Source organism: Macaca fascicularis, chromosome 19 (genome assembly GCF_037993035.2).
Source record: "Macaca fascicularis isolate 582-1 chromosome 19, T2T-MFA8v1.1".
NCBI classification, from domain to species: Eukaryota; Metazoa; Chordata; class Mammalia; order Primates; family Cercopithecidae; genus Macaca; species Macaca fascicularis.
In genome coordinates, this window is record NC_088393.1 from 50,738,657 (window position 1) to 50,764,252 (window position 25,596).

The 25,596-nt window shown below is 44.0% G+C and overlaps 1 long non-coding RNA gene and 1 pseudogene across 1 annotated transcript; one reads left to right on the forward strand and one right to left on the reverse strand.

Moving 5' to 3' along the window:
• Positions 1-184: 184 nt before the first annotated feature.
• Positions 185-17,996, reverse strand: LOC135968601 (pregnancy-specific beta-1-glycoprotein 7-like; annotated as a pseudogene).
• Positions 1,808-4,790, forward strand: LOC135968341 (uncharacterized). The gene is made up of 2 exons (XR_010583006.2): positions 1,808-2,105; positions 2,312-4,790. It is a non-coding gene; the product is annotated as an uncharacterized lncRNA (long non-coding RNA).
• Positions 17,997-25,596: the final 7,600 nt, after the last annotated feature.

Below are 25,596 nucleotides of genomic sequence, written 5' to 3' on the forward strand. Positions count from 1 at the left end.
GCCTCCGGAGTAGCTGGGACTACAAGCGCCTGCCACTACGCCCGGCTAATTTTGTTTTTGTATATTTAGTAGAGCCGGGGTTTCACCATGTTAGCCAGGATGGTCTCGATCTCCTGACCTCATGATCTGCCATCTCAGCCTCCCGAGGTGCTGGGATTTCAGGCGTGAGCCACCGCGCCCAACCTAGAATACTCATAATTAACATTCTCATAAATATTATTTAGAGAAGGTTTAGCATCACTTATCACTCATTTGAACACACTTTGTATGTATTATAACATATCAAATAAGGTGGCTTTTCCATTCAGCTTCTGTTTCCTAACTGGATCACTGAGTTCTTCGTGTAGTCCATTAATAATTAGGGCCAAAAATATAGTCTTATGTCCGTCGAAAAGGTCCTTAGATAATTCCTTTTTAAGTATTTTTCATTACTTTTCATTACTTCCTTTAGAAGTAATTTCAGGTAATTCTACCTGAAAATCATTGATTTAGTTTTAAGTTCTACCTATTACAACAAGAGTTCTCCATCCTCGTTACATGTTTGTAGGGTCAGGGAAGAATTAAAAATTACCAGTGCCTGGGTTCCTCTCCAGACTTTTAAACTGGAACTAATGCGTGGGGCTTGAGCATCCACTTTTAAAAATGTTTTCCAGTGATTCCAATGTGTAACTATATTTCCAATCAGATTTCTCTGACTTTCTGTGGCCTTCACTTTTTTTCTATTTTGGTATCATGATTATTTTCAGGTCTCATTTCCCGTCTTAGGCTTTATGTCACCTGGGGTAGGGACGTTGCCTTCTTCATTTCTGTATCTTTTTTGAACACATGAATTAGTCATCAGGAAAGGTCTCAATTACACATACGTTGTGTTCTGAGTCTCAGGTTCACAGGCTAACCCTAAAGTCTTTGTTCTCCATGAGGTCAGAGATTGCTTGTGATGAAGGGTGTGGTTAAGTCTGTAGTGCAGATGGTGGAGGGGAGTTCATCCTGTTTTTAGGCATAGCATTGGAACTAAGAATGTTATATCTATGTGGGTGAAGGGGCAGGGATGTGTAGGAAGACAGTTCTAATTAGGATGGAGAAATTATACTAGGAAGTAGAGGTAAAGGAAGTGAGAAGGATTAGTAAATAGAAAAAACGTGAACTTACCAAATAGACTAGAGTAGATGCCTGGAGATTCCTGATTAAGTGAATTAACTAGATTTTAGAAAGATGAGGCAGTCCTATGGAAGGAAGGTTTCAAAGTCTGGAGACAAGAAGTCAAGCAGCACTTTGAGAAGTGGTTGAGCTTTATGGGAATAGAGAGAATTACACTATTGAGAGATGTGAAAAATAATGAAGAGGGTTTCACAATGTGAAATTGTGTTTCTCATTTAAATCTGAGAAACAAATGAGCAGAGGCTGGAGATAATAACGTCTAAAAGACAGTGGGGTACAGGGAGCATAAAGGTCAGGGAGAAAGGGAACTGCAAGAATTAATGCTGAGAAGCAGGAGTTTGGTGGAGGAAGAAGAAGATCCAGTCCCAGATACAGGCAAATAAGTCTCTTCCCTCTCCCAAGCATGGCAGTCAGCACTGCAGGAAACGGGACAAGAGAAAAGGCCATCATACCTGTCAGTCTTCCCGAAATACAGAAATGACATCATGGCTGCTATATTGGACTAACGCCATTATGGACGTCCTATTGTTGAACGAGCTGTCATAGAAAGAAAAGAAAAGAAGGAATGGAGGTGATGTTATTTTACGAGGGGGGGGGAGCCTCAGGTACAAGCATGTAACATGAGGTACTCTATAACTGTTTCTTCAAGGAATACATTATTTCTGTTGGAAAGTTGATGGGAGATGATTATATTCTTGCAGTGTTTTTCCCCTCTCACCATGTTTCTAGGTTGGTGATCAGTCCTCTGTCAATTCTCTACTGCACTCAGATATTTCAGAAAACTTTCAGATGTGAGAAAGGCTGATTGCTATTTTCTATGTCATTAGAACTTTAGACCTTTTCACCTTTTCATGTTTGCATCTTTTTTTCAGTGTCTCTGTGGTGGCAGCTATGAATGAGACTCTGCCAGGTCTCCATGGCAGGGACCTGATTGACAGAAGGCCCAGGTCAGTGCATTTCAAATACACCTCCTCCTTTGCACAGAAAGCTTCCTTCCCACAGGCTCCCAGCAAGGGCACGAAAGCAAGCCTAGTTCTCTGAGGCTCTCTTTAACTTTAATGGGTGGCTGGTTGGAGGATTTCCCATCAGCCTTGCAAAAACTCTCTTAGAACTGCATTGATACCTAAAACTTCTTTCTCTTTCTTTTACACAGGAGTCAGCTTTGCATAGGTGTCTGTGAGTTCTCTCATACTGCCTTCATGACTGCCCCACATTCCCTCACAGGTATCTTCCATGATAAATTACCTCATATGTCCAATCCCAAAATGGATACATTTCAGTTGGTAAAAAGTAACATACCAGGCTTGATTCTTTGCACTTAGCTTTTCTCCTTTCTCTCCCACAAGTAGTCAGTAACCATGTCCTAGTGTTTTATGCGGTACCTCTTTTTCTATATATATATGGAAATAGGTATTGTTGAGGGGCATGTCCTATGTGCCAGGTCCTGTGCTAAATACTTTACCTGTACCTCATTTAATTCACACAGTAACACTGTCAGGTAGACATTATTTCCATTTTGCCAATGAAAAGACACAAGCTTAGAGTAGTGTAAAATCTCTCCTGGTGTCATATGGCTAGTAATAGGTGGATCTGAGATTTGATTCTAGAACTATTTGACCTCAAGGCTAATGATGTTGGTAGTAATATACCAGCTGACATTGGTTCATGTGTGTGTGGCATCTTGTTTCATTGACTGCATGAAACCGTTAAAAGAATGGTATGAAGCAAACTCTCTCATACTCAGGATATGAAAGAAGAACAAACTAAACCCAAGCACAGTGATTGAAGGACACAATACGGATTAGAGTGGATAAAAATAAAATGGTGAATGGAAAAAGAATAGAGGAAATTAATGAAACCAAAGTTGATTCTTCAAAGTAAAATCAACAAAATTAACGACCATTAACTAGACTAACTAAGAAAAAAAGAGAGAAGATTAAAATTGGTAAAATCAGAAATGAAAATGGAGTCCGAGCATGGTGGGTCATCTTTTAATCCTAGCACCTTGGAAGGTCACAAAGGGAGGATTTCTTGAGGCACGGTGTTTTGACCAGCATAGGTAACCTGGGGAGACCCCCCTCTACAAAATATTTAAAAACCAATTAGCTGGGCATGGAGGCATGCATCTGTAGTCCTAGTATCTTGGGAGGGTGAAGAAAGAGAATTGCTTGAGCCCAGGAGGTTGAGGCTGCAGTAAGCCATAATCACGCCACTGTATTTCAACTAGGGCTGGCCTACAACGTGAGAGCCTTTCTCTCTCTCTTAAAAAAAAAAAGAAAAAGAAAAAAGAAAATGAATTGAACTGATTACTACCATTTCTAATAAAATGATGATTATGAAAGTACTGTAAAAAATTGTATGCCAATAAATTGGATAACCTAGATGAAATAGACAAATTCTTAGAAATACAGAAATATATGAATAGAATTATAATCAGCAATAAGATTGAATCAATAAAAGCATTTGATGAAATTCAGTATTTTTTCATAATAAAAACATTCTAACTAAGAATGGAAGGAAACCACCTCAACATAAAGGCAATATGTGAGAAACCCAATGCTAACATCATACTCAATGGAGAAAGACTGAAAACTTTCCCTGTATGAACAGGAACAAGACAAAGATGCTGCTTTTGACACTTCTATTCAATATAGTATTGAAAGGTCTAGTCAGAAACATTAGGCAAGAATTATTAAAAAGACATTCAAATTGGAAGAAAGGAGTAAAATTATTTCTGTTCGCAGATAACTTGAACTTATATGTAGAAAATCCTAAAGATGGAACAAACCTATTAGAATTAATAAATGAATTCAGTAATGTTGTACAATACAAAATCAACATTCAAACATCAGTTGTATTTCAACTCACTAACCATGAAAAATCTGAAGGGAAATTAAGAAAAAAAATTTAATTTGTATTAATATCAAAAATAATAAAATAGGAATAAGTTTAACCAAAGAGGTGAAATATTTATACCTAAAATCCATAAAATATTGCTTAATGTTGATATCAATAAAATGAGAGACATTTTGTTTTCATAAATTAGAAGACTCACTATTGTTAGAAGGACAATGCCACCCAAAATGAGCTGCAGATTCAATACAATTCCTATCAGAATCTCAGTGACATTTTTGCAGTAAAAGAAAAATCCGTCCTAAAATTTATATTGAATCTTATGACTCTAAGAGACAAACAACATTGAAGAGGAAGAATGAGGCTGGAGGACTCACACTTCCTGATGTCAGCATTTACTGCAAAGCCCCAGTAACCAATACAGTGTGGTACTGGCATAAAGGAGAACTTAGAAATTAATAAGATAGAACAGAGAGCCCAGAAAGAAATACTTGCATATATGGCCAAATGATTTTCATCGAGTGTGCCAAGATCGTTCAATGGGAAAAGGACAGTCTTCTCACCAAATGATATTGGAAAAGCTGGATATCCCAAGGCAAGAATGAGTGGAACCTTTACCTAACATCATATACAAAAATTAACCCACAATTGATCAAAGATCTAAATGTAAGAGCAAAATCTACGCAACTCTTAGAAGAAAACAGGAGAAAAACTTCATGATATTGGATTTCACAATGATTTCTTGGTTGTAACAACAAAAGCATAGGCAACAAATAAAATGGATATATTGGACTTCATAGAAATCAAAACCTTTTATATATTGAAGAACATTATCAAGAAAGTAAAAAGGCAACCCATGAAATGAGAAAAATATTTGCAAATTATGTGTGATAAGAAATTAATTTCCAGAATACATGAAAAACTACAAGTCAACAACAGCAAACATCCAAAAACCCAGTTAAAAAATGAACAAAGGATTAAAATAGAGTTTTCTTCAAGGAATATATGAAAATATCCAATAAGCCCATGCAGAGTTCCTCAGAGTCATGAATACGTAGAGATATGCAAATTAAAACCACAATGTGACATCACCTCACACACTTTAGGATGGCTTTGATAAACAACAATGACAGCAACATAAAAAAACAAGTGTTTTGAAATAGATGGAAAAATTGGAGCTCTAGTGCATTACTGATGGGAATGGGAAATGTTATAGCCACTGTAAAAAGTGGTGTAGCTGTTTCTCAAAAAATTAAACAATAAATTACCATTCGATCCAGCAATTCCACTTCTGGACATACTGCCTATAGAATGGAAGGAAATTTGAACAAATATTTGCACATTGATGTTCAGAGAAGCATTACTCACAATAGCCAAAAAAAGGAAACAACAGAAAAGTCCATTGAAAGGTAAGTGGGTAGGCCAATGAGGTATATCTATACATCAAAATGTTATTCAACCTTAACAAGGAATAAAATTCCAATACATCGTGCAAAGTGGATGAACATTGAAGACATTATGCTAACTGAAATAAGCCAGACACGAAAGGATAATTATTCTATAATTCCATTTATAAAAGATAGAATAGCCAGTTACATAGAGACAGAAAGTAGAATGGTATGTGCTAAGGGATAGGGGGAGAGGAAGTGAGAGTTACTGTTTATTGGGTACAGAGGTTTAATATGGTAAAAGGAAAAAGTTCTGGAAATGGATAGTGTGATGGTTACACAACACTAAATTGCACACGTAGAAATAGTTAATGATAAGTCTTATATTAGATATATATAAAGTGTCCTGGTAGTCTTACACTCTATAAATACACACTTTTTTCATTGCCCCTTTCCTGCCATGCAGAGCCCCAGAGGTGAATCTCCCTATTTATTCAAGTGTGCATCACTCACTGTCCTCTGTGCTGTGTGCCACATGCAGTGCCCACAGCCTCATACAGCCGGTGACTTCAGAGCCAGGACACAGCTCAAGAGTCTGCCCCGAGGCTCCCTCCCTTCTTATTTCCCTGCAACCTAGGCTTCACTTCAACTGGCAGCTCGATTTAGCCGAATTCAGGACAGGTCACCAGGGCTCTTTCTCCACACATGCTGGTCTCACCCCAGGTGGAGTCAGGCAGGGCCAGTCACCAGAGAAGCCCGGAGCAGAGAAGGGAGCAGTCTGAGCTGCTCCTCCCTCATCCAAGTGGCTTCCTCCTCTCATTTGGGGGAAAAATGTGAGCTTGTTTCAAAACCTCAGATGTTCCTTGTAGCTCATGGAGTAGGTAAAAGAAAACAAAGACGTAGCGGACAGGGATATATTGGTGACAGCAAGAAACAACTTGATCTTGAGGACTCTCCTTCTTGTCCCTGTGAAGCCTCTTCCACCACATAGGGCTCAGGGCTGACAAAGCCCCCTCCCTACCTTTCCCAGGCTGGACACAAGGTCAACCATCAGAAAACAGAAAAACAAGGAGAAGACGGTCTGTAGAGACAAATTGGGAGGGTTCAGGAGGAGAATTTAGGATTTGCTTCTGCCCATGGGACACAGGCTGGGAATAAAAATATTTTCCTGACTTCTCTGAAAGCCAGATAGACTCCACCTGAAACCCTATTGACAATGATGCAGGGATCAACTTACTCACGACTGTGATCCTCTTGAATGTGGAACGTTCGCTGCCAGTGGCTGAGTTACGAGCAGAGCAACCATAGAGCCCACTATGCTTTGTAGTAATTTGGGGGATAGAGAGCTTTTGTCCTGATTGCAGAAACTTCCCATTAATCGTCCAAGAATACTCTGCCGGTGGGTTAGAGTTCGCGAAGCAAGACAATTCGAGGGTATTTCCTGAACGGTAATAGTTAAATGGAGAGAAAATCCTGGGGACTTGTGGACCATCTGGAGTAAAGAGAATAAAGCCACAGGTGATGTCATCCGAGGGAAGGGGATGCTCCTGGTCTCTTAAAGGGACACAGTGTCCCTCTGAGTCAAGACACACCCCAAGGCCCAGCCAATCCACTTCTGTGTTCACTGAAATGAGGCCTGAGGTATTCACCTGTTCCTGCCATCACAGGTTGTAGACCCTAAGTCTCCCATGACAAGAGCAGCCCCTCCCCTTCTATTCTTGGTAAGGCTGTGCCTACCCAGGTTTCCCCAGGGCAGGGAGTCATGGCCAGCTCGGGTGTCCAGAAATAAAAGTGTCTGTATTTGGACTTGAGAGAGACTGAGATGCCTGGCCTCTGGTCATTTGAATTTTAGCTGGTGGCCTGGCCCACAGAGGAACCAAAGATACAAAGGGCATCCAGGGTGACTGGGTCACTGCAGATGCTACCAACTCGGTCCCATATTTCACATTCATAGGGTCCTGTGTCATTTCTTGTGACATTGGGTAGAATGAGGATCCTGGTTTTACCGGGTTACTTTAGCCTGGGACTGACCGGGAGGCTCTGGCCATTTACCCTCCACAAGTAGGTGTAGCCCTGAGTCTTAGGTTCACAGGTTAAGGCTACAACATTCTTATTCTCCATGGGGTTGAAGTTGTTGCTGGTGATGTAAGGTTTGGGCAGCTCCGCTGTGTGGATAACGGAGAGAAGTTTGTCCTGTGTGGCAGCTTTGATTCTTCCACAGGCATCCTTCAATCAGAGTTGGCATCTCCCACCTCTCAGCCCACCCGAGTCCTTGAGTCAATAGCTGGTGTGTGTGTCACAAGACAGATGCATGATGATCTAAGGGCTCAAAGACTGTGAGGCCACCTGCTCTGTCTTAGGGAAGCACAGACTTTCTCAAGTGTGAATTGATCAGCAGTGTTGGGTCATGGACAGACACGTGAGTGGGAGTCACAGCCCCTGGTACCCCTCCCAGTCCCTCTCTAATCAACTGACTGGCTGGTTCACCTTGGGTTCCTTACCTGGAATGTGCAACTGCTGGGCCCCTTCCATATTCCATCTTACTTTGCCCCCTTAGATGTGATTTCTCTGCAGCTTCCATTTCCAAGGACATTCTAGAGATGAGTAATAATGGGACTTCCCATTGTCCTGAAACCCTGAAGATACTGAGCAGCCTGGCCTGAGACTGGATGTTTCAGCAGAAAGAAGACAGGGGAGACCAGAGTCAAGCCTGAAGGTCAGTTCAGTCACCAGGCAGTGGAGGCACAAGGTGGGGCAGTTTTTTTGCAGGTGTTTCATGATGACTTACTTGAGCCAGTGACCTCCAAAGATAGAGCAAAGTGCAAGAAATGATCTAGAAAGAGTGAAGGGGACAGGCAAGAGCTGGTGTCTTTGGAACAGAATCATATTCCCTGTTCTGGGTCCTTTAAGTTTCCTCTCCTTCTGCAGAGGGCAGGTGAGGACTATGTGGATCTTTCCAGAAATACATGTGGACATTTGCAAATGCAGAACTGACTGGTGGAAAGAGTGGGAATGAACTGCGGGAAATCTGGTCCTCATGGACCATGTGTGTTTGATGGATATGAGACAAATTCGGGGAGAATTTTTGCAAATATTTTCTTTCATTGGACACTCTCCTCTCTGATTCCATGGGTTTGACTACTCTAGGGACCTCATGTAAGTGAATTCCAGAATGAATCTGAGAAGAGACTGCTGGTTGCCAGGAGCTGGGAGTGGGGAGAATCAGAAGTTTTTCATGTGAGTGCAGTTTCAGTTATGCCAGATGGGGAGGTTCTAGAGATCTGCTGTAGAGCTGGATGCCTATAGTTCACACAGACTGAGTATTTCTTATGCATAAGACTTAGGATAAAAAGTGTTTTGGATTTCTGACATTTTTTCATTCTGAATTATTTGTCATATACTTGCTGGTTTAGCATCCCAAATCTGAAAGATTCAATATCTAAAATGCTCCAGTGAGCATTTCTTATCAGCATCAGATTCGTACGTCAAAGTGGGAGGTGATACGCCAAATACATTCTTGCTCCCCTCCTTTTTTTTTCTCTCATCACGTTTCCAGCTTGGTGATTAGTTTTTGATCAATTCCATACTGGCCATGCTGCGCTTGTATATTTTTGAAGGCTTCGGGATATGAGAGAGGCAGATTGCTATTTTCTATGTCATCAAAATTTTGGGCCTTTTCACGGTTGCATCTTTTTCTCAGTGTCTCTGTTGTGGCAGTCATTAATAAGAGCCTGTCAGGTCAGATTTAGGACAGATTTTTGTAATTCTGCAAAAAGTGTTACTGGGATTCTGGTAGTGGTTGCGTTGATTCTGCAGCTCACTTTGGTTAGCATTGTCTTGCTAACAATATTGATTCTTCCAATCCGTGAGAATGAAATGTCTTTCCATATATTGATGTCGTCTTTAGTTTCTTTCAGTAATGTTTTGGAGTTTTCAGGGTATAACCCTTTGACGTTTTTGGTTAAACTTATTCCAAAATATTTTGTTCCTTTTGATGTTAATGTGAATGGAAATTCTTTTCTTAATTTCCTTTCAGATTGTTCACTGTTGCTGTATAGTCTAAAGAATGAACTAGAAAGAGTGAAGGGGACAGGCAAAAGCTGGTGGTTTTGAAGCAGAAACATATTCCCTGTCCTGGGTTTTGATTTTCCCTCTCCCTTTGCAGAGGGCAAGTGGCTCTTCCCTGATAGCCAGATAGACTTCACTGGAAAACATGCTGCCAAAGTTCCAGGGATCCACTTGCCAGGGACTATGATCCTCTTGATTATGAGATTTGTTCCACAAGTGGCTGAGTTATGGATGAAACAGACATAAACCCCTGTATATGTTTTAGTGATTTGGGAGATAAAAAACACTTGTGCTGATTGCTGGAACTTCCCATCAATCAGCCAAGAATGCTCTGCCAGTGGGTGAGAGTCTGCGAGGCAGGAGAGCTTGAGGACTTCCCCTGTGTGCTAATAGGTGTATGAAGAAGAAATGGTGGGGGCATCCAGACCATCTGGAGCAAAGAGAATAAAGTCACAGGTGATGTTGTCAGAGGGAAGGGAAAATCCTGGTCTGTGGAAGGGCCACAGTGACCCTCTGAGCTAAGTCACAACACTGAAGTCCCAGCCAAATCCCTGCTGTGTTCACTGATCTGGAGCCTGAGACATTCACCTATTTCTCCCAACATAACCTGTGGACCCTGAGCCTCCCTTGACAGAAGCAGCCTCTTCTGTCCAATTCTTGATCAAACCTAAGCCTACTCTTAGTAGTCATGGCCAGCTTTGATGTCCAGGGATAAAGGTCTCTGTACTTGGACCTGAGAGGGACTGGGAGGCCTGGTCTCTGGCCATGTGTATTTGGGATGGCAGCCTGGCTCACAGAGGAACAGAAGATACTCACAGAGGAGATTCAGGGTGACTGGGTCGCTGCGGCTGGAACTCACTGGGTTCTTCATTTCACATTCATAGGGTCCTGCAATATCCTTTGTGACACCATATAGCATGAGGATCCTGTTGTTTTCGCACAGCTGCCACGGGCGACTGATAGGGAGGCTCTGACCATTTATCCACCACAGGTAGCTTACATCCTGAGTGTCAGGATCACAGGATAAGGTCACAGTCTCCGTGCCCTCCCTGGGGTTTAAGTTGCTGCTGGAGATGTAGGGCTTGGGAGTCTCCACTGTGCAGATAACAGAGAGAAGATTGCCCTGTGTGGTACCTTTGATTCCTCCAAAGAAATTTTTCAATCAGAGATGGCATTTCCCACTTCTCAGCCCACCCAAGTCCTTAAAACCCCATGGCAGGTGTGTGTGTTACAAGACAGATGCATGGCAATCTGAGGGCTCAGAGACTCTGAGGCTGCCTTCTGTATGTGGGAGAAGCACAGACTTTCTCAAGTGTGAATTGAGCAGCAGCATTCGGTCATGGAAAGACACAGGATCAGCAGTCACAGCCCCTGGTGCCTCTCTGAGTCCTTCCCTCTTTAACTGCCTGCCTGGCCCACCCCATGGTCCTCACCTGGAGCATGCAGTGCTGGAATCTTCTTAGTTTCAGTTTTCTTTGCCCCCCAAGGTATATTTTCTCTGCGGCTTCCCTTTCAAGGACATCCTAGAGATGGATGATGGAACTTCCCATTGTCCTTAAACCATTTGTGTACTGGGAAGCCTGGCCTGGGACTGGGTACTTCAGTAGAAATAACACAGGGGAGAGCAGTGTCAAGCCTGGAAGTCAGTTCAGTCATCAGGCAGTGGAGCCACAAGGTGGGGCAGTTTTCCCAGCTGTCTCATAGTGACTGACTTGAGCCAGTGACCTTTAAGATAGAGCACAGTCCAAGGAATGACCTACAAAGAGTCCAAGGAATGACCTACAGTCCAAGGAATGACCTACAAAGAGCAAGAGCTGATAGATTTGGACCAAGACCATGTTCCCTGTTTTGTGTTCATGATGTTCCCTTCCCCCTGTAGAGGGCAGGTGAGGACCATGTGGATCTTTCTAGAAATACATGTGGACGTTTGCAAATGCAGAACTGACTGGTGGAAAGGGCAAACATGAACAGATGATGGAAGTCTGGCCCTCACGGACCATTTGTGTTTGGTGACTATTAGACCAATATTTGGGAAGAAGTCTTGCAGATACTTTCTCTCATTAGACATTCTACTCTCTGATTCTATGAGTTTGACTACTCTATACATCTCATCTCAGTGGATTCCAGAGTGAATCGGAGAGTAGAATAGTGGTTTCCAGGAGCTGGGTTAGGGAGAATAGGGCATTTTTCCGGAGGTGTGCACTTTCAGTTATGCAGGATGAGGAGGATCTAGAGATCTCCTGTACAGCTTCATGTCTATAGTTCATGCAGACAAAGTGTTCATCATGCAGAAAGCTTAAAACCAGGTGTTTTGGATTTCTAACTTTTTTTTTCTTATTTTGGAATATTTGCAGTAGATGTACTGGGTTAGCATCCCAAATCTGAAAAATTTAAAATCCAAAATGCTCCAGAGAGCACTTCTTTTTAGCATCACATCAGTGGTCAGAAGTGTTGGATTTGGGAGCATTTCAGATTTTGAATTTCCGGTTTTGGGATGCTCAATTTGTAATACTGTAATTTTCCCATAAAAAGTTGTCAGGAGTTTAGACATTATGTTATGTTCTTACTCTAGTAACAAAACCAAAAATGTTTGGAGGACACATTAAAATGTTGTCATAAGTGGAAATTTTTACTGATGGTCCAAACATCTAAGATCAATTGCTATTAGTACTATTTCTCATGATACCCAATTAAGATTTAGGTGTGGGATGAATTCCAGCAGGATCACATTATGCTCAAAGAAAGATGCCAAAGATGATTTGAAATTAGCAAGTCCTTAAGTAGAGAGAGTGCCGTTAAAAGGACAGAACTGGTCAGTGTGTCAATTACATAAAGGGAGGAATGATGCAGAATTAAAAGAAGTGATGAGTGTTATGTTAGTAAATATAGAAAGAATTCCCTGTTTCTAATTTCTCTGCAGAGTTAGGAAAAATGGAGAAGAGCCCAAAACAGGTTTGTGAAGTGCTTTCTTCATTTTCTCTTAACCTCAGGAAATACAACTAGAGTTTAGGTTTCTGTGAATTAGAAAGAGTCTAAGTGAGACGCCAATGGCTCATGTGTCCCCCACAAGAAGAACCCCAACTTATGAAAATGGCATCATCGGGAGGAAACAACTGTACGTGGCACAGGCAGTAAAACCATCAGAGAGCACCCCCTGGCCACCTCTAACAGGTCCCCGAAACCACCAGTATTCCCATTACTTGTATGTTACAGCCTTGGTAGTCGTCCCACAACTACAAAATTTTAAAAATTGCTATTGCCAACACAAAATATTAAATATGAAGTAGAATATGTTGTTCCACTTTCCCCCCAACCCCCACTCTTTTTGAACTTTCCTGTTTCAGTTTTAGAAGTTTCTCTTGACACATCCTCAAGCTAGGGATTCTTTCCTCAGCTGTGTGCAGTCTACCAGTAAGCATCAAAAGCATTCTTCATTTCTCTAACAGCTTTTTGTTGTTTTTTTGTTTTGTTTTGTTTTGTTTTTCTGAGACAGTCTCGCTCTGTTGCCCAGGCTGGAGTGCACTAGCACGAATTGGCTCACTGTAAGCTACACCTCCTGGGTTCATGCTATTCTCCTGCCTCAGCCTCCCGTGTAGTTGGGACTACAGGCGCCCACCACCATGCCTGGCTAATTTGTTTGTATTTTTAGTAGAGACGAGGTTTCACCGTGTTTGCCAGGATGGTCTCGATCTCCTGACCTCGTGATCCGCCTGCCTCAGACTCCCAAAGTGCCGGGATTACAGGCGTGAGCCACTGTGCCCGGCCATCTCTGAGGGATTTTAACGAGTTGTTGACTTTTGAGTTTGTTCAGCTGTTTACTTACTGATAGAATCAAGTGAGAAATTTCAAGTTTGTTATATGCCTGACAGGAAACCAGAAGTCTCTAGGAAGTGACTGGAGAATATGAGCTTCATAGTAAGTGGAGGATGGAGTTAGGAGTGAAATGGGTGAAATCAGCCCATGGGCTTTGGAGACTGCAGGCCTGTCCAGCCTCTGACACCCTGATGAGTCAGTGCAAAGATTACAACAGTAACAGCAAACTAGCATGGCTGACTCCATCTGGCATCTAGTCTCAGGCTGGCTGTCCTCACTCATTCCTGGACATAGGCCAGGCTAACCATGGGAGGAATTTAGTTTATGGTTTAACTTTGAAGCAAGAATGATAATAGTTCCTTCATAAGACTAATACCCTTCTTTTGCCCAGGGATTGCCTTTGTAAAACTGGTGAAAGACCATGAGACTAAGATTATTGGAGGGAACTGAATTCTGCTAAAATGTAGGCACAGTTTCTATACTCCCTTACTGGTCAAATATCATTTGGCCAGAGTGTACAGAATTTGTAACTAACTGCTGCTATAGATAACATCACTATTGTAGAACCTGAGATTGGTCTTTTGAGATGTTTCTCATTCTTTGCATTCTGGCAGCTGGCTGATCTCATCCATACCCATGACTAATGGCTCAGCCTGGCACATGGTCCCCACCTAGAGGTGGATTCAAGCACAAACAGATCATTTCCCTCCGCCCGCATGATTCCATCCCCAAACAATCAGCAGTACCCATTTTTTAGTCCTGTGCCCCTGAAACTATCCTTGAAAATCTCTAACCCCTGATCCACTAGGGAGGCTGATTTGAGTAATAATAAACCTCCATACTCCTGTTTGGCAGACTTGGAGTCATTAAAATTTTTCTTTACTGCAAGTCACCATCGGGATAAATTGGTTTTCTTTGTGCAGGAGACCAGAAGAACTTGTTTGGGAATTATAAGAATGGATGGAGGAGCTGCCTATCCCTGTCCCACGGTCTTGTCCACAGATCAGCCTCACAAAGGGAAACAGCCCTGGATGGGGATACAGTGGAAGCTTATTCTCTTAGTGACCTGGGGACATTGGCTTGAGATGAAGCCTGGCAGGAGTGGCAACTCCAGGTGATTTCTGTGCCTTTCCTATTTCCTGGGAGGTGGTCCAGGCCACAGTGTTAGCAGGAAGGGAACAGTCAGCCTAGTTAGAGGGAGTGTCTGGGGAAGGGCTAGGGGTGGAGGAAGAAGCTGTGCAGGACAGGGCTTGCCAGGTAGAATGAAGTGGGAGGAAGATGAGGGACCAGAGAAGCAGAGAGAGGCAGAGACAGCACGGCAGTGAACAGTGGGGGCTACAGTGACTTCAGAGACCCCAGGGACCAGGTACCCCCATTTCCACAGTACAGGACCAGGGAGCCCTCAAAACCCTCCAGTGGCCAAAGAGCTTCCGAGTTACACATGAGGTGGGGTGGCTTTAGGGACAAGAGGTAGTGGAGGGATGAAACATGGGTGTCAGCCTCTGACGGACAAGGGACAGGTGTGGCTAGAATTCCTAGGATTCTGCATTCAAGATCCAGTCTCTAAAGAGGTTATGGATCATTCATTTTTTCATTCAATTCCTTCATTGGTTACGTGAGAGCACCTGAGTGTGTGTCTCTCACTGGGCCTGTGCTGCTGCAGGGTGTGAGTGGGGAAAACAAACAAGGTCTTCTCCTTTATCCTGTCATGCCAGTGACATGGACACTTTGGGAAACACAGGATTTCAGGTTCAGTGATAGGGGTTAAGATCTGAACGGGAGGCCTGAACATTTTTTGCACTGACTCTAATGGTTGAGGCAGGTGATTTAGTTCTGGAGAACAGACTAATCAGCTGAGCATTTGATCTCCTTCCTCTGAGGTTTGGATGCCTAAGAAGAGAGGATTTGAGCCAAAAAATAAGCCCTCACTTCTGGTGGAGGAGAGGATTGGCCTGTGACTGCCGACCGACCTCATGTGACCCTGATCTGCCTTTTGTGTTTGTGTGATTCTGGTTCAGTGACTGTGCCTTCCTGTGCCTCAGTTTTCTCTCAGTCAAATAAGCTAAATGGCAAATGGACTGTGGCTTTTCAGCTATCTGTGAATAAATTGTAAATTCTTCACAGTCACGTGACCTAATGCTTGGCACAGTGGAGGTGTTCACACAAACAGCATTTATTATTATTCACTTCCATGAGAGAGCACCTTTAGGTCAGATCCCTGTGGACAAGCTGCTGCCAGGTACATTTTCTCTCTTCTGTTTCTGCTTCTGGGGACATTAGAGTTTCTATGGAGTGTCCTAAGCCTCACAAGGCAGTTGGCTGATGGTCTACAAAGCTTGTCTTTCTGTCCTCTCCACTCTGAGTGTCAGGTGAAGAAAGCTCTGTCCTTGCCCAGATGAGGCTCTGAGGGCTGAGCCCTGGCTGGTGAGCAGCTCCAGGAGACACAGTCCTCAGACAGCTGGTGAATCCCCGGTGGCAGTAAGCCCTGCCACAACCCAGGCCTGGCACAGGCTCCTCAGCTTTATCTGGAATAAGGACTTAGGAACGGGGTCTAGGGTTGAGGCTTCTTGGGCTGAGCTTCTCTGAGAGTATCTCTGGGGGCCTCTTAGGCAAAGCCCTGCTCAGTTCTCCAGGGTGTTTCTCAGGGTCAAGTTTATGAAGAGGACATGAGGTGCTTGGCTGAGGCTGATCTCCTCCTGCTGAGCACCCCCCACCCCATCAGACTGTCCTTCCTGTGCAGCAAGTGTCTGCAGGGTCTGGAGGCAGGAAAGGAATTCTGATCTGTTGTGGTTTGTCTCCTCTGTGTGTGTCCTACACTAAATGCCAAAACCCCAACATGGGACATAATGCAGAGAGGGACATAGGCACAGTCTAGGCCTGATAATCCTATGTGTGCAAAGTAGAAACGACCCCGCCCCCCCAACACCCAGGGATCATGTGGAATCACTCACGGTACAAGGTGAAATGTACAGTTACTCCTTTAGTCTCCTCCATTCGATTCATGATTTTTACGGTGTAGGATCCTGTGTCCTGCTTGGTGACATTCCGGATCAGCAGGGATCCATTGGAATATAGTGTTTCTCTTCCACTGTATGCATACCCAAATATAATTCTTTCAGTGTCTATTGTATATGCTGTAATGAATTGGTGGAAGTCCATTATTTGCCCTTTGTACCAGACAAAGGCAGCAACTTTCTGGGGCAAATTGCGGACAAGTAGAAGAACATCCTTCCCCTCAGAAACTTTGGTAGGCTGAGCTTCAATCATGACTTGGGCAGTGGTTGGCGTGTTCCACAAGATTAAAAATGATGCTAGGAGGTGGAGAGAGCATCAGTCAATATTGAGACCTATGTATTGGGGTGAAAACATGGGGCCCTGGGACCTGAGACGATCTCTTCAATCATCAGCCTTGAAGACACACACACACACAAACACACACACCCCTTTTTTGTGTGTGTGCTTGTGTGTTTGTGTCCTACTGTTCCACTGGGTCAAGGTCAGCTGCACGACCCCCATTCCTTCAACCCTTCTGACCTCTGCATTTTTCTCTTTGGAATCCTCTTCCAAGAGGTCTGCATGGCTCCCTCCACACTGCCCACAGGTCCTGCTCACATCAGGGCATCCTTAGACTTCTTTCCTGACACCTCCTTCAGAGACCCTGGGTCTTCTATTTCTGACCTTTCCCTGCTCTGCTCCCTCCGGAGCTCTTGTCAACACCCAACCTCACATTCCAGATCTCTTTGCATGTCTGCCTTCCTGCCCATGAGAGCATGAGCTCCGTGAGGACAGGGACATTTGTGATCTGGGTTGTACCCCTGTGCCTGGGACAGGCTGCAGACTACTGTAGATGTGAGAGTTCCAAGGACCCTCTATGCCCGGGGTGTTTTTATTTTCTTTACCCAATGGTTGAGGTTTTTTGCTGAGGACAGTGTTTAATGCCCTGCTTATATTTTCATTTGAAGTGTCATCTGATAATAGTTATTATCATTTTTCAAAATGTGGTGGCCAGTGATGATTAACCAGGAAAACAGAACACTTGAATTTTCCTACCTCTTACCAATTCCAGTTCAATGTGATTTTCCTGTTTTGACCCCTGTTCCTCTGTGTTATATTTTCCCCTATCCAGGCTCCAACAGAGCCTTCTTTCCTCTATTTTTTTTTTTTTTTTTTTGAGACAGAGTCTCATACTGTTGCCCAGGCTGGCATGCAGTGGCACAATCTCCGCTCACTGCAACCACTGCCTCCCGGGTTCATGCAATTCTCCTGCCTCAGCCTCTCAAGTAGCTGGGATTACAGGAGCACACCACCACACCTGGCTAATTTTTTATATTTTTAGTAGAGACAGGGCTGCACTTTGTTGACCAGACGGTCTTGAACTCCTGACTTCATGATCCACCCACCTCAGCCTCCTAAAGTGCTGACTTTTATTTTTTAGAACCCCATCCTCTCCAGGAAACCCCATCCAATCATTCTGCTTCCTCCTCCTGTCCTCTCCGAGGAACTTTTCTACTCACCTGTGAGCAGGAGCTCCTTCCAGGTGATGTGTAGTGTGTAGGGAGGCGCTGAGAGGGGCCCTGTGGCCTGTGCTGCCTGCATGTTCTCCTCTGTGGAGATGATCCTGGGATCCAGAAACTTTCTGAGCACAGCTGTCAGCTGTGCTGTCCTACCTCCCTCTGTGCTGAACCTCTTCCCGGGGCAGGACCACTTCTCAGGCTCATGGGCGGCATCTATGCCCAGGACACGTCTCTGTCCCCTCCCCTCTCAGTCCTGCCTCCTTGTCCCTCCTTCTCTTTTTCCTTTTGTCTGTGTGTCAGGTCCCTGGGAATTGTGGAGGCCTCTGTCTTTTTCAGCAGTGATTCTGTCACCAAACCTCGGTACACACTATGTGCAGAAACACAAACACACACACACACACAAGAAAGAGACACACACAGACACACACGGTCACACACATACCCTGTAGGTTGGACAAGCACAGTCCTGGGTCTCAGCCTTATGCTGTCCCCATGGCTCTCGGTCGGGTGCACATTCATGCCCTTTGCCCTCTTTCATCCTCATCTGGCTCTCCCCTTCAGTGCAGGAGGCTGGACCTGTACCAGGTCCCTGTTACAGTGACACCCCATTGTGCTGTGGGTGAGCTGTGTGTCGCCTTGTGAGAGGGACCCTTCCTTTCTCTAATTGTGTCTAGCTTGGCTGTAGCTTCCAAGGATGGACATTCAGGACCTGGGTGTCCCAGAGGAGACTGTCCTTCCTGGAGGTGTGCAGGGTGAGTCTCTCATGCCTCTTGGGAGGAGAGGCCTGTGCTGGTTGCTCAGTGGGGGCTGTGAGTCCCATGGTCAAAGGACAGTTCTCAGTCACTCTATTGCTCCCTGGGGACTGGCGGTTGAGCTGGGGCTCAGGGTTTCTCCTTTCTTCCTGACCATCTTTGGTGTCCTGTCTTCTCTGCCCAGCTGATTGTACTGTGGTCACCACACCTTCCCCGTGGTGGTGCAGGAGGAAGTGGGGAGTTACCCAGGAATCCCAAGGAACATGGCTCCTTGAGATACAGGAAGGGGAGCCTGGGACAGAGCAGGGGCTCAGAGCTGGAGAGATTCATCCCGACTTACTCCGTGGTCGTGATGAGCTCAGCCCTCCATGTGCTGACATACTCAGGGGTCTGTCCTGAGGGTTTTGACCTGGCCAAGATGCTCTCTGTAGAGGAGGAACAGGCAGTCACCAGAGAGCCTGTGTGGAGGGACGTTGCTCACACCTGAGAAGGCGGGTGGGAGTGAGTTGTATTCTCGGAACAAAGAGCAATAATACCCCCTTCTCAAGGGGGTATCTTCTCAAGGGACAGCCGCGGGTAGGTAGGTGGCCACATCCTATGTGTTGCCTGTGCGTGACCATCACACGTGCTCTGAGCCCCCACGGGGTGCAGCGGGTAGGCAGTTTCACAGAGTGTCTGACTGATTCCCGGGGAGGCTGTGGGCCCTCAGGCAGCCGCTGTTCTGTGTCAGTGCCAGGCTTGGCCTGGGATGCCCCACAGAACAGGACAGATGGAGCAGAGTCGGGCATTTAGGGAGCAGTGACAGAAAGAGTTGATGAGGATGGAGGGAGGTCACGAGGGCAAAGCGCACAGTGTGGCGTGCACCAGCGCTGCCCTGGGAGATGTCTTTTTAACTGAGCCCAGGGAAGGAGCAGGTGTGTGGGGCAGGAGCTGCCTGCAGAGGGAGTGGTGTTAGGTTGGCGGCCGCCAGGTCAGGGAGGAGCTGACAGAGTCCATGTGGGGAGCATGGAGGACGTTGAGGACTTGGGCCGAGGTGACCCTGGTGAGGGTGGACCTTGCTTGGCTACCGGTTCTGCTGAGGGAGGTCGGCATCCCCTGGGAAGGCTCCAGGCTGGAGGGACTCTGCCGCCCTCTGGTGGACTGGAAGGGAAGTGTGGGTGGCCGAAGTCCCAGGCCAGGCTGAGTGTTTTATTCCACAAGGATCTGCACGTTTCAAACGAGGTCACACATATGCTATGTTACAGCTCCATCACCTTCCAGCCCTGTGAGTCCCAGTCTCTGTGGTTATACGTTCACCGTTCTCCCTCTTTCACGATCGCATGTTCCAAACGCAGATTTTTATCATCTTCTGTGAGTTTGTGTTTGTGTGCAGTAGGTGGCACTGTGTATACCCTGGGGGCAGTGATGTCTGGGGCTGAGCACTGCACATGGGCTTGGGAGCAGAGGATGGAGCAGCACGGCGGGAGGATCAATGCCAGGGGAGTAGGGACAAGTCCTTTTCATTTTCTCACTCCCAGGGACCAGAACCCAGGATTCTGACTCCAGGGCGAAGTACCACACCCTGCTGGTGTCCCTGGATGTCATGAATGCTCATAATATCATGTTGCCTTTGCCTTCATTTTTTAAAGTGTAAATTTATTTGCCTCACATCAGAGGCAGGCCTTGATCACCATGGCAGTTTTCAATACTGTATTTGGTTCAAGTGACTGCAGTTGGTGGCCAGCGATAAAATCTAAGAGGCATCTCTCCTGCTTGGTGTGCTGGGCTCCTCTCTCTCCATCTACTTTCTTTAAACTGATATTCTGACATTTGTCCTCACATTTAAAGTGACCGCTTCTCAGTCACAGCATGATCTCCTGGTCCCAGTGTTTGCTGCTTGTTTTAAACACATCCATTAAAGCTCCCTGCTGGAAACCTGTCAGACAACACCTGGACTTACTAAAGTCATTGGCTTTCGGGTCTCCTCTCTCCTCCCTGCCTGGGTTCCCTGACCTCTGTATCTGTGGTCTCCAGGTGTGCCGAGTGCTCCCCAGTGTCTGTAAGTAGTAAAAACACTTATGCTTTCACGTTGTGGTTGTACCATTATAGCCTCACATGCCGTCCAGGGCCTGACATCGAGGCTGCCCTGTGGGACCTGTGCTCATTGAACCCCTGCTGGAGCTCTTGTTTTGGGACCTGCAGTTCTTCTGGGGAGAGGAGCTTCCAGCTAACTTGATTGAAAAACTGATATGTTTCATGGAAAACACTGGGTCAGATGATGTCTTCATGGGCTTCAGCTGCCATAACAAACACCTTAGCCTGGGTGAATTAAATAATAGAAATTGATTTTTCACAGTTCTGTGAATAATGTGCTATTTTAACCACTTTAAAATGTGCACTCAAGTGGAATTAACCACATACACAGTGTTAAGTTACCATCACCACTATTTTTCCTAGAAAACTTTTATCTTTTTAAACTGAAACTTTGTATCTTTGAAGCTATAATAACTCCCTGTATTTTCCATCCTAGACCTTCATCATTTCTACTCTGTCTCTAAGAATCTGCCTATTCTTGATGTTTCATATAAATGGAGTTTTATATATATATGTTATTTAGTTTCTGACATATATCGTTTAGCATAATGTTTCCAAAGTTGATGCATTTTCCAGCGGATGCCAGAGCTTCATTCCTCTTTATGGCAGATTAACATTCTGTTGCATGTTCACCATCTTTGTTTATTCATGTGTTGATGAACACTTGGATTTTTTTCATATTTTATCTTTTGTGAGTAATCCTGCAATCAACATTCCCCTTTGAGTACCTATTTGAGTCCCTGGATTCAATTCTTTGGGTATATACCTAGGAATGGATGCTGTTTCATGTGAGAATTCTATGACTGGCTTCTAGAGGAACAGCACAACTGTTTGTCCTAGTGGCTGTACCTTTTTATAATCTCACCAGCAATGTATGAGGATTCCAAATTTTACATAAGGCTTTCACTTGTTATTTAACATTTTAAAAGGATGGTAGCCATATTTGTAGGTGTAGTGTGGTATCTCATTGTGGCTTTGACTTTGTATTTTCCTAATGACTAATGCGGTTGAGTTTCTTTTCATGTCCCTGTTGATGATTTGTATATCTCCTTTGAAGAAATGTCTATTTGCATTCTTTGACCATTTTTATAAATTGGTGGTTTGCCTTTTCATTACCGAGTTGTAGCAGTTCTTTATATATTCTGGGCGTGAAACCATTGTCTTTGTGATTTGCAACTATTATGTCTCATTTTGTGTTTGTTCTTTTTATTTTCTTGATAATATCTTTGATGCACGAAAGGTTTGCATCTTTAGCCCAATTTATCTATTTTTCCTTTTTCTTTCTCATGCATTTGGGTCACACCTGAGAATCTATTGCATATTTGAGGTCATTAAGTTTCACCCCTATGTCTTTTTCTAAGATGTTTTTATGGTTATAGATCTTACAATTAACTCACTCATCCATTTTTAGATAATTGATGTGGTTGGAAGAATAGTTCTCTAAGGTTATTGTTTTGCATGTGGTTATCCAGTTGTTTCTGCACCGTTATTTGAGAGGATGATTGTTCCTCCATTAAATTATCTTGACACCCTCATTCAAGAGCAATGAACTATAAGGGTGAGGATTTATTTCTGGACTACAATTCTATCCCTTTGGTCCCTATTTTTATTTTTATGCCAGCAGCTTCTGTTTTTAGTACTTGTAATGTTTTGTGAAATTTCAAATAAGAAAGGTCAAGTTCTGCAATTTATTTTCGTAAAATTGTTTTGACTCTTTCAAGGGTACTTTTTTAAAAGCAAGAAGGCCAACGTTTTGCAATTCGGAAGCCTTTTCTGTCATCTTTCGCAGGGGAATTTTGCAATCTAGGGATCTTTTCAGGAACTTTATCCCAAGTAGGTAAATTATCACCACTTCCTTTGCTGAGGTACTGTATTAAAATGTGTGTTGCCTCCCATTGAGGAATTGACAGACCCTGGAGGCACTTGCCCATGTGATGAGGTACAGTGAGCTCCTCAATGAGGGGCACAGAAGACATTACTTTGGGACACAATGTTGTCAGGTGAGCTGTGTGCATCCCTACTTCTTTATTTTCTTATACAGTTTAGATCTCTGCTGGACATACTAGATATTGAAATCTTTGTTCATTCTCTTGGCTCTGGTTTGGCTGACCTGTCAGCTGGAGCTGGAGGACATGCCTGGAAGGGGAGTGACCCCCATGGGAAAGAGTAGGGCTCAGCAGAGTGAAAGCAGCTGAGACCCAGAGAAGCCAGTGAGGTCTGACTCTTAGATGTCAAAGACCAGCAGGTGGGTGTCTTCAGGGGCAAATGGACGGCACTGGTACCCATTCCAGTGGACTGGAGAAAGGTAAGAGGCTTTGGATATTCCATTTTCTCTCTCAGCTCTTCAGCAGGAGATTTGGGCCCTGGGCTGGTACTGTCCTGAAGCAGGGGCAGGGTGGACAGAAATGGCTGCATATCAGGCCTAAGTCCATGTCATCCTCTCAGGCATTGCCCCTGAAGATAGAGAATTTTGTTCAGGGTCCCATCCTGGGCACATGGGAGGAACCATCTTATTAAAATTAATTTAAGAAAACAGTATGCATGCTTTATACTTCTAGAATAATTATAAATGTCATGTTTTACAGTATATCTCTTAAAGGAATGGTGAGAATCATCTACATAATGTATGTTTTAGTTGGTCTTTTCTATAATTGCAGCTTTCACATGTTCTTATAGAAACCATTTCCTTCGGGAACACACAGGTAGTATCTCTGTGTTGATTCCTACTGGGAAATCCTTATGCAGGGTGGAGAGAGTCACATTTCCTAATGAGAGCTGGAAAGCATCTGACTACTAGAAAACGTGTCCAAATTCTGCTGGTATGATCATGGTCCTGCAGGTGAATGTCTGTTTAAGGAGGATTCAGGCAAAGCAATTTTGAATGCCTTTATCATTGTTTTTGTTTGTTTATTTGTTTTTTGTTTTGTTTTTGTTTGTTTTTTACAAAACCATGGGCAGAAGCCACCACCTGGACCCACCACATGTTGGAATGGATGAGGGACAGAAATGGAGCTCAGTAAATTGAGAATGAAATTCAGGAATGGGGAAGAGGTTTGAGAGGTCAACGGGTGTGAGAGGTGAATGGGTGAATGATGAGAATGTTCAAAACATCTTGTTTCTCCATAATAAGAGAACATTTATGCCCCTGAGTCAGATAGTGTCCAGGCCAGGGGGAACAGGATGTTGTCAGCTCTCCTGGGCAAAAGTGAGACTCCAGCAGTGTCCAGTTACTTGGTCCAGTTTGGGATTTATTCCTGTTTTAAAAATGATCCAACAGTATACTATTTTGAAAATATACAAAAATCTCTATGCTACCATTCATAGATAGACAACATGGCCCTAAGATGGTGAGAGAATCAGAATGGGGTTTGGGTTTACATTGTGTATTTTTTTCTCCCTATATATACAGAATTCCCTACATCAATTTTTTAATGTAACCCAGTGGGTGTCTTTCCCTTTCACAGTTACAGACGTTTCCAGTTCACGATTAAGACCCTTGGAAAACCCACACCTTTTCTACTCTGAGGTACAGGGAGCCATGTGGCATCACCTCTATACATGCCTTCTGGGACATCAAATTGCTGATTAAGTAAAAGTCATTTCAGTAAATATTGAAGACCTCCATTTTACCCCTCTTACACTTGTAATTCTTATACCAAGAGGTGATGAATTTTAGTGGTGATTTGCTTTTATAGATTAATGTAGATTAATGCTTCTGCCAGGGGGAAGTTTTTCATTGGGAAAAGCATTTGGCGAAGTCTGGAGACATTGCTGGTTGTCAGAGCTGGGGGAGGGAGTCCTGCTGGCCTTGAGTGGGTAGAGTCCCCAGATAGTGTTGAACATTCTAGAGCTCACAGAGCCCCATCAGCATGACCACTACAAAGTTCAATGCTGAGGAGGTGTGGAGAGCCCCGATATGCCTCCCCTAGCTTCCCTGGAGCTTTTTAGGTTCTCCTTCCATAAGTCTCTATAACTTTCTCACCTCAGCTTGCTCCTTGAACCTTAGTGCCCTCCACTTGAACTTTCCCATAGTTTAAGACCTGCTGTAATCTCTTGACTTCCTTTCCCCCTTTCTGAACCTTAGCAGGGTGTCCTCTAGAGGGGATCCTCACCTTTCCTGGAGCTTCCCAGGATCCAGATGCCACTGCCCTGTGTGGGCACCAGGGATATGGCCCTGTGCCTGTGTCCCTAAAGGTCCTGTCACTCAGGACTTTTGTGTGAGAGCAGGTGAGGTGATATTACCCTCCCCTACTTTTCTTGGAACATAAAAATATGTACAAACCTTGGAGAGTAAAATTTCTTAATGCATGTGAAAATTTAAAAAAATATATATTTTTGTCTCCCAAACTTTACTTTCAACAAATTACCTTATATCTACACAATAGAATATGATGCAGCTGCATAAAAAGTATACAATCTGTCAGCTATTCATATGGAAACACCTCCATGTTGTATTTTAATTATAGCATCTAAACATCACAGAATAAGATGTAGTTTTTGTACTAGATCTGACCTTAGAACATTATTTTTACTGTATTTTTTTTTAATTTAAAGAGAGAGAGTGTCTCACTGTCATACCAAGCTCGAAATGCAGTGGCGAGATCATAATTGACTGCAGCCTCAACCTTGTGAGCTCAAGTGATCCTCCTGTCTCAGCCTCTTGAGTAGCTGGAATCACAGGCACGTGCCCCCATGCCTAGCTAATTTTTTGTGTTTGTTTCTGGAGAGATGGGGTTTCACCCAGGCTGGTGAAATCCCAGGCTTTTCTCAAATTCTGGGCCCAAGTGATCTGCCCACTTTCACTCCCAAAATGCTGGAATTACAAGCGAGAGTCACCACACCTGATTCTGCCTTTTCTTTTTTTAATTGGACTGCAGTCTACTCATACTCTTTCCCCATCAGGTGATTTCTATTTTTCCTCAATGTCTCAACCATATGTCCATGCCAAAATCCAGATGTATTTGCTTTTGTTTAGAA